The following is a 9,530-nucleotide window of genomic DNA, read 5'->3' as shown; positions in this document are numbered from 1 at the left end:
GCAGAGTGATGATGTCAATTATAATATGGGGATAATTAGGAAGCTGTGATGGACAGAAGCCAGCAGGCAAATAAGGCCAATTTTCTACGGTGACACCCCTACTCTTTTTGAAGGACAGTCTGGGATTTTTCATGATCTCAGAAAGTTAAGACTTCTGTTTAGCACCTCATCTGAAGGTGCTTACTGCTCATTGTGCTCACTGACATTTAGAGTCTCTATCAAAATAATAATAATAATAATAATAATAATAATAATAATAATAATAATAATAATAATAATATTTCCTTACATTTATTTAGCACTTTTCTGTACAGTCAAAGTGCTTTACACATTGGGGTAATCTCCTCATCCACTACCAGTGTGAAGCATCCATCTGGATAACACAATGGCAGCCATATCGGGCCAAACTGCACACCACACACCAGCTGATTGGTGGAGAGGAGACAGAGTGATGAAGCCAAATCTTGTATGGAAATGGTAAGGAGCCATGATCAACAGAGGCTAGTGGGCAAATTTAGCCAGGATGATAGCGTCAAACCCTTACTTTTTTACCAACCTTTTTACTGTTTACCAAGAGTCAAGACCCTGGTTTTTAATTTCTCATCTGAAAGACTGCACTCACTAAGCAGTATAGAGTTCATGTCACTATACCGGGGCATTAGGACCCACACAGATTGCAGGATGGGCACACCCTGCTGGTCTCACTAACACCACTTCTAGCAGCAACCTAGCTATCCCATGTGGTCTCCAATCCAAGTACTTACTAGGCGCAGCCCTGCTTAGCTTCATTGGGCGACCTTGTGAGAGTTGTGCAAAAGTGGCAAAAACGCAAAGTGGCTTCAAGGTCCAAGCGCTCTATACAACTGTAGGGGAGACTCATGAAATGGTAAATATAAACGTTTACAAAGCTATTTAATACTTTCAAAAATGACTATCGCAATATATATGTCCATGCCTAATATCCAATGGCCAGCAAGTAATTTATTATTTTTATAAATTGTTAAAATGTTGGTATTTGTTATGCAGCAAGCTCAGAAATTGTTGTGTAGACTATGACTTTATATAAAATTAACTTTAATGTCTGATTTGAATTAAAAGTGATCATAAATAAAAAAAATTTCTCAACTCAAATGAGTGGCGGCTTGGACCAGGAAACTGTATTACACACGTCACCAACACGTCACCACTTAACAAGCACATACCAAAACTATGTATGTTATACTGGGGCATTTAGACCCACAAAAACTGCAGGTTGAGCAACCCCTGCTGTCCTTACAAAACACCTTTTCTGGCAGCAAATGTGATCTCCCATCCAAGAACTGAACAGGCACAGACCTGTTTATCTTCATTGGGTGACCATCTGAAAGCTGCAGAGAGCTATACCTGCCGGCTATGTAGTGGAGAGTTCCATCATTGACGTTGTATATCAGATAACAGAGACAAACAAATAGTGCAGAGAGGTGCTTTCCAGCACTAAGGAATGAAAACCACTAGACTAGTCTAATACAATGCTCTGCTATGATCTTGATCCACTCGTCTTACTGTCTATCCAACAGTTATGTCACAGTAATGGGCTAATGAGGACTTCGTCACATGATATTTAGTCAGGTTTATATCTGGACTCTGGGTTTGCCATTTCGTTTTTCCTTGTTTCAGCTTTTAAAAACTGCCTTACACATTTTGCATTGTGGCAGCATGAAAATTGACTGATTGGGCAATGAACATGGGGATGATGCTGCCAAGTATATATATATATATATATATATATATATATATATATATATATATATATATATATATATATATATATATATATATATATATATATATATATATCACTGCAGCCTTAGAAGAGAGGAAATTGGGTCAAGTTTCAATAGGTTACAGATATGCATATGCACATAATTACAGTATAATTTTGGTGATACTGCACAATAATTATTATTATACATAATACAATTATGAATTATTATAATTCTTTCATTACTAAATAAGGGGTTTAAAATTGAAGTAGGTGTAGATGCTAATAAAACACAATAGGTTTTTGTAAGGGGTAAATTTAGGGTTGGGGTTGGTGTGACTTTTATGAAACACAAAAGTTGTACACTGCATCATATACAAGACTTTAAATCAATCAATCAAAAGCTCCAGAACATTTGTACCACCCATTTTGAGGCTGTCTATACCTGACTCAATGCTCCTATAAGCATTTGCATTCACTGCAGTTGTACTTGTAGCTGCATAAGTCCCAAACTTCAGTCGTAGAAAACATCCACTAAACCGTGACACTTAACCTTCACTTTACTGACATCTTTACATACTTCGAGTTGAGATTCTTAACCGGTTCAGAGCTGAACTGGAGAGACATTCCAGCTTCAGTGTTGAATCAATTACCAATCGAGATTCCCTCCATTATCTTGTCCTCATGTGCATTTGTCTTTTGTGGACTTGAATGACTTATTGACATTGTATAGAGGCAATATTCTAGAAAAAAAATTGATTTGGAACAATCATCTTCTCTTGCTGTGGCAGAAAGGATCATCCCTTTGGACTTCATCTGGTCAGTCTGCTGACGGAGGGATTGAGTCACTTTAGAAAGGCTCAGAATTTTTGCACACTCAATGAAAACTGGAAAGTTGGGCTGTCAGTTGAGGGTTTAGCTGCTGAGATTTACTCCAACAAATAAGAGCCTCCCTCTTATTGTTGTTATCTAATTATTGTTCTCTAATATCGATCAGTGCTCTTTCTCACATAGATCATGTAGTTTTTAAGACCATGCCTCAGTATTGATGGGACTTATTGATGCTTAAAATTAGTCTTTTTTTAAATATATTGTTATTATTCCTATGTGTGAAATTAACATAATTAACCTATGTGTGTCTTTCTGTCAAATTAGCATACTTTTTCAAATATTTCCCAGGTGCTGTTTAATGAAGAGTTTTTTTCTAAATATTTTTAAACATAATAGTTTAAATAACAAATTTTAAACAACAAATTTATTTATATACATTTATTTTAGCATATTATTTATACTATTTAACATACCATTTATTTGCTATCACTAACTAGGCTAGTTTAATTAGGCAAGTCATTGAACAATATTGGATTATTCGGTTACCAATTAAAACAATTGTTTAAAGGGGCTAATAATATTGACCTTAAAAATAAAGAATAAATGATTTGCTCTTAAAAACTGCTTTTATTCCAGCCAAATTAAAAAAAAAAACATTGTCCAGATAAAAATATTATTCTGTTCAACCAAAAAGAAAAAATATCAAAAGTGCAGTACATATCTCTGACAATATCATATAACATTTTAAATCTGCTGTTAAGTTGATTGATTTGTCAGTTTTGTTTTCCAAGGTTGAATGCTGCAAATAAAAGTAAACACATTTCATCCTTCGATGCACAAGCTATGAAAACCACTTAATGCACAACATGGGTCTAAAATGACCCGTATTCATTTCCTGTGTAATTTCACGCTTGACTCTGTTTTTTGGTTATTTTTTTCTTTAACTATTTTCAGCATTAAATATTCCCTCATCTTTAAATTCTTTTATCCATGGACATACTAAATATCTTTTTTTTTTTTCAGTGACCACAAGTTAATACATGTTTTTGTGTGCTACTTCAAGTTTTACACACATGGGTCAAAAATGACCCAACACATTGTACAATTGAAAAGTAGTTAGGCTATATACATACATACAATTGAAGTCAGAATTATTAGCTTCCTGAATTATTACCCGCCTGTATATTTTTTCCACTATTTCTGTTTAATTAAAATTTTTTTTTTCACATTTCTAACATAATAGTTTTAGGGTGGGGGGGCTTTGGGGGATTAAGCCCCTGATGTATTGTCAAAAGCCCCTGATCTTTTGGAATATGTTGGACTTAAATAAAAATAGGTTAACATTTATTTTGTTATTAAAGTACTTAAAATTACCACATACATCACGCGCATTACACTTTTGTGTCGGGTAATTAAAGTCAGCTGTTCAGCAGTACCTGTTCCTACAGGCAGGTGGGAGGGGCACTGTTGTCACATGTTGTTAAAAAAGCCCCGCCACTGCACTGTCATCATTCATTATTTTGAGGAGCTGAAGCTGATCAGGTAATAATACAACTGGTTCGCGAAACTGAATAGTTCTAACTACTGATGAAGCTTAATAATTTAATATTTGTTTTAACAGTATAAAATCATGGTAATCAATAAAATGTGCATCATATCAATGTAAATACATGCAAGTTAGTAAGAAAAACCTGTAATAGCTTTCTAGATATGATATAGATATCTAGACATATTTATCTAGATATGATATAGCCAGTCACATCTGCTTTTGTAATAGTTAAATCACAGTGAGTTCATGGATCTAGCATATTTTTCATAGCTATATTCTACTGTAACATGCTATGTCAGTTAGCATCGGATTATAAATCGACTTTCTTATGAAAATACCTAAGATGGCTGGAAGAACACATATAAACCATTTATTGTCGCAATAGTGTAGATGATCAGTTAAAGCCTTTTTATGTTTATTCAGATCTTATTTTCAGTCAACTACAGCAATAGTTGGACGCCTTCATCCATATTATGGATTTCCTAGAATGTTCTACTACTTTTGTGAGGCATATATGGAATTTCTGCTCAAGTATGAATGAAACAGGCATTATGCATTTAAAGTGCTACACTGCCCACATCAACCTATTTTGAGAAAAAACTGAAAAAAAAAAACTTCCTTTAAAGAAATTTGAAGCAAAGCAGGAGGAGTTAGGAGGCTCAAGAGGTATGATCATGGATCATAGGGCCAGACAGAATCTGCGGATGTTTTTTGTTATTTATGCAGATAATTTTGGGGCTAAGCCCCTTATCTCTTTTGACCCTAGCAAAGCCCCAGACAGTACATAATATGTTAATAGATATTTGTCAAGATACTAGTATTCAGCTTAAAGTGCAATTTAAAGGCCTGACTAGGTTAATTAGGTTAACGCTTTGGTTATTAACGTAACCCTCATGGGGGGGGGGGGGGGGGGGGGGGACTTCAATGCTATGTAGAAAAACTTCCACTATGGGGAATTTCGTTCAGAAAGCTAATCATCTGAAAGAGTATGTAAACGGGCCAATGAAATGCCAATGAGTTGGCAGCTTCAGCTTGTGCAGCTGATGCTCGTTGCAAAAAATTTGGCAATGTAAGCACAGTGCGTGCAAAGCAAAGCATCCTTTTTTAGCTGAAAAGACTTTCACCTCAACAGGGGTAATCATTATGGTGTAACATGAAATAAGCTCATTTTATGAATATTAATAATCAACAATAACGGTTTATTCTTAATTATTAATATTCCGACTTAAGCTTCAGTCAGCTTGGTCAAACAAACATATGATTGTAAATGATCATGCTCGCGCGACCGAGCGGATTCCCAGATTATGAATATTAATTATCAACAATAACGAATTATTATTAATCATTAATATTCCGGATCAAATTATTGTTAATTTGACCAAACAAACACAAGCAGAGCCGCCACTCTTCCGAGCGGACACGGTAATCTATTAATTTAGAAAAAGGGAATTTAATTGCTACTTCTTGTGAAGTAGATTAATCATTCAAAAGTTTTAAACAACTTATAATAGCAAGGCAGGGGAATCTGTATTTCAGTGACATTTTCTCGTGAGGCAAACAATACAATTCATTTGATTATAATGGAATTTATTGACTAGTCAGACGTAACGAACAAACAAACGCACAAAAATACATTAAACACAAAACAAAGGTAAACCACGTGGATATATCGGGTCTATAGAACGTGTAACAGCAAAGAGAAATAGTAAAGCTAGAAAATATAGATTTCAGATAAAAGAGTGACAAAACTTTCAGTTCCACACGCACCATTACGGACCACCAAGGTTATAAAAAAACACCTTTTTGATAAAAGGGGCACAGCTTAATCGCATAACTAAAATCACCTGGTCTTTCATGTCTGGCGGTCTCTCTGATGCGTCTCTCTTCCGTCGTGATGAAACTACTCTTGATGTCCTTTGATGCGTGGAGTTTGTAATGCAGTTCGGACGAACACGATCGCAAACTTTAAACTGAATTTACTTTGCCGGAAAATAAAGAAAGCGTGGCGGGAAAAAGTCCATGCGGCTTAGAAAGCCACGTGTGGCCCGAGGGCCACCGTCAATGATGTTCCTTTTTGGGACGTTCTCTTTCTGCCCAGATGTTTGGGAGGGCAGAATGAGTTATACCTGCGGGTCACGTGACGACCAGTACAGCATTCTGACCAATGATTTCAGGGGAAAGTTTGCGCGCGAACCTTCCTTTGTCTCTGGGCTGCTCGTATGCAAATTTGAGCGTCCGCCTAAAGCATGCAGACAGGCATTTAATACAGGGCTTTAAAGAATAAAGCAATGCGAGTTATGGTCTCGATCTATGCATCATGTGTTGTAAAATGTCAGCAGAAACCCATCGGTACCAAACATGGGGGGGTTGAGAGTACATCAACATAATTTTTCATATCCTTACAATATTTATGCTTTACAAAGGCCTAAATGGAACATGCATACAGGTTATAAGAGATGTTACACAGGTAAGAAAAGTCAGAAATGAGATACAAAGTTTACAAAACATAACACATTGGTTTTGTGCTGGTTCTGGATTTGATGAGTTCATTTTCTTTCTTATCTTATCTGTCATGTTCTTTTGAAGTAGGCAGAGAGTGGTTCTGTGAAGTCTCCCAGACTTGTTAACATGTCACCACGGATTACTAAGCCAGACTTTTCGTCGACAAGTGATTTTATTGTCCTGGCGATTCACCCAGATTGTTTTCTGGAATGTTAAATGGAATGTTTATCTCCAGAATGCAGGTTACAATATGTTACAATGGCGAAGGAACATATAATTTCCGTTACGCCCTCAGGGAACGAGGGTTACCTTGGTAACCAGAGCTTTCCCCTCCGGGTGGGGAACTTTAATGCTATGTGTAAAAACTTCCACTATGGGGAAATGTATGGCAAACGCCATAATGATTGAACCTTAATTTTGCCTCCGATGATAGGTTTTCCAGGCAAAAGAGAGCATGAGCATCACCAGAGGCGCAGTCTTCCAACATGTTCCCTGTCCCTTACTTATCCCACTTCAATCGAAGATTTACCGATTTAGATATATTTTTTTGGGAGCCGCAAATATGTCAAGAAAATTCTAGCAATTTAAATACGACAGAACGTTGGGAAGGCGTGCAGTCCCGATAGTAAGGACAATGTGGAGGCCAACTACTACCCAAGTGGCACCTATACCCAGAAAGCGGGCTGCCCAGCAGACAGACCTACAACATAACAGGCCAGTGCCTGACTCCTCCACTGAGTCAGATGCTGGGGGCCTCGGAAGAATCTCTGCTGGGCTCTCCAAGTGGGGAACTTTACTGACAGTAAAATAAGCGCACATACCTCCGTGTTAGAGAAAATGGTGCAGCAAGCATGTAGAACACCTTCATAGAGTTGTTTCCTCAATCACCAAGGGTTACTTAATACCCTTGAGGAAACCGGCTCCACTCGCAGATTATAAAACCTTGCAAATGTAATAGGTGTCGCCCAGCCCACAGCTTTGTAGATGTTTGTTAAGGAGGTGCCGCAGTGCACGTGCCCAAGAGGATCCGAGTGAAGTGCGCTCAAACTCCTGGGGGACACGGTAAGCGAGGGAGATGGCATTCTCTATTTAGAGAGGCAACCTCTTTTTAGACATGGCACTTTCCTTCTGCTGACCACCATAACAGACAAACAGCTGCTCAGATGATCTAAAGAGTGCGGTCCAGATAGATTCGCAAGCGCAAACTGAACAAAGTAATGAAAAGGCTGGGTCTGCCCAGGGCAGCTCTTGTAGGCTCACTACCTGGTCCTTAAACGGTAGGATCTTTGGGCATGTATCCAGGCTGGGGTCTCAGGACAACGTGAGAGTAGGCCTGCCCAAATTCCAGGCATGAGAGGGGGTGTGATGAATTAATTTGCCTAGCACCTCTGAGGAACCGGATGATGAGGTTATGCCTTCTCACTGTGCTGCCAGTCACTGCGTCATGGAGAGCGAAGATGGCAGCCACTTAAACCTTGAGTGTGAGGGGTGATAGCCCTCTCCAGCTTCTTCTGAAGGAAAGGAAGCACAACGCTGATCTGGCAAGTTTGGGGATCTTCTCTGAAAGAGATACACCATTCAGTAAATAGCCTGAGTGATGGTATTAAACACCACCATCGGTAGGTTACCTAAGTCTTCCTCACGTCTAAGGACCACACATGGAAGTTCCAAAGATCGGGGTGAGGGTGCCAGATGGTGCCCTGTCCCTGAGAGAAGAGGTCCTCTCTCAGAGGCATATGCCAGGGGAGGGCAGTCGCGAGGAGAGATAGTTTTGATATCCAGGTCTGGTGCAACTAGAAAGACCTGCTCCTTGTACTCCCTGACCTTGCACAGTAACTGCGCGAGCAAGCTCACTGGGAGAAACAAATAATTGCGCATGCCCAAAGCCAGCTGTGGGCCAGTGCACCTGTGCTGAGAGAATGAGCGAATGAGCAATGAGCGTTCTCAGGGGAAGCAAACAGATCAATCAGCACTTCCCCGAATCGCGCCCATATCAGCAGAACAGACTTGAGGTGGAGTCTCCATTCTCCTGGACATAAAGGCTGCCGTGAGAGTGCGTCGGCTGCACGGTTGAGCTTGCCTGGAATGTGAATGGCGCACAGTGATTTCAGCCTTGTATGACTTCAGAGGAGCAGACGGTGACCGAGCTGAGACATGCGGCGAGACTGCCACTGCCGTTGTGCTGTCCGTTCTGACCACATGTTGTCGCTCTAGCACCGGTAAAAGACGGCGGAGAACGAGGAACACTGCCAACATCTCTAGGCGGTTGATATGCCAATGCAACTAGGTTCAGGCCCGCAGGCTTTCCACAGGCCAGCAGCCCACAACACACGCCCCCCCAGCTTGTGCTGGAAGCATCTGTCAACACGACAATATGTCTGGATGCTTATCCTAGAGGCACTCTGGCCTGTAGGAACGAGGGGTCATTCCAGGGGCTGAGTGCGCAGCAACACAGCGCAGTGACAGTCACCCAGTGTGTGCCCGTGTGCCTGCGGAATCATGAAGTCAGTGCTGTAGTGGTGCCATATGGAGTAATCCGAGCAGTGTGACAGTGGCTTCGGATGAAATGATTTCAGTGGAACCACTATTTTGTTGTCGAACTCTCTCGGACAGTTCAGCATTCGCTGAGCACGCTCTCCAGCGAAGACGCTGTCATGTTGACAGAGTCCAGCTCTAACCCGAAAAAAGAGAGGCGAGTTTGCTCTTTTCTCGGCTGACCTGAAACTCCCATAGGTTGAGGTGCCTGAGCACCTTGTCCCTGTGAATAATCAATTGCTCTCGCAAATGGGCTAAAATCTGTCCTCGAGACAATTGAGTCGAAGGGGTGCTTCACAAATAGAGCTTGGTGAAGACATGCGGAGACAGAGAGAGCCCGAAGGGAAGGACTTGTACGGCCAGGCTCAACAT

The sequence above is a fragment of the Danio rerio genome, chromosome 19 (genome assembly GCF_052040795.2).
Source record: "Danio rerio strain M-AB ecotype USA chromosome 19, GRCz13ab, whole genome shotgun sequence".
Classification (NCBI taxonomy): domain Eukaryota; kingdom Metazoa; phylum Chordata; class Actinopteri; order Cypriniformes; family Danionidae; genus Danio; species Danio rerio.
This window is presented reverse-complemented; position numbering follows the sequence as displayed.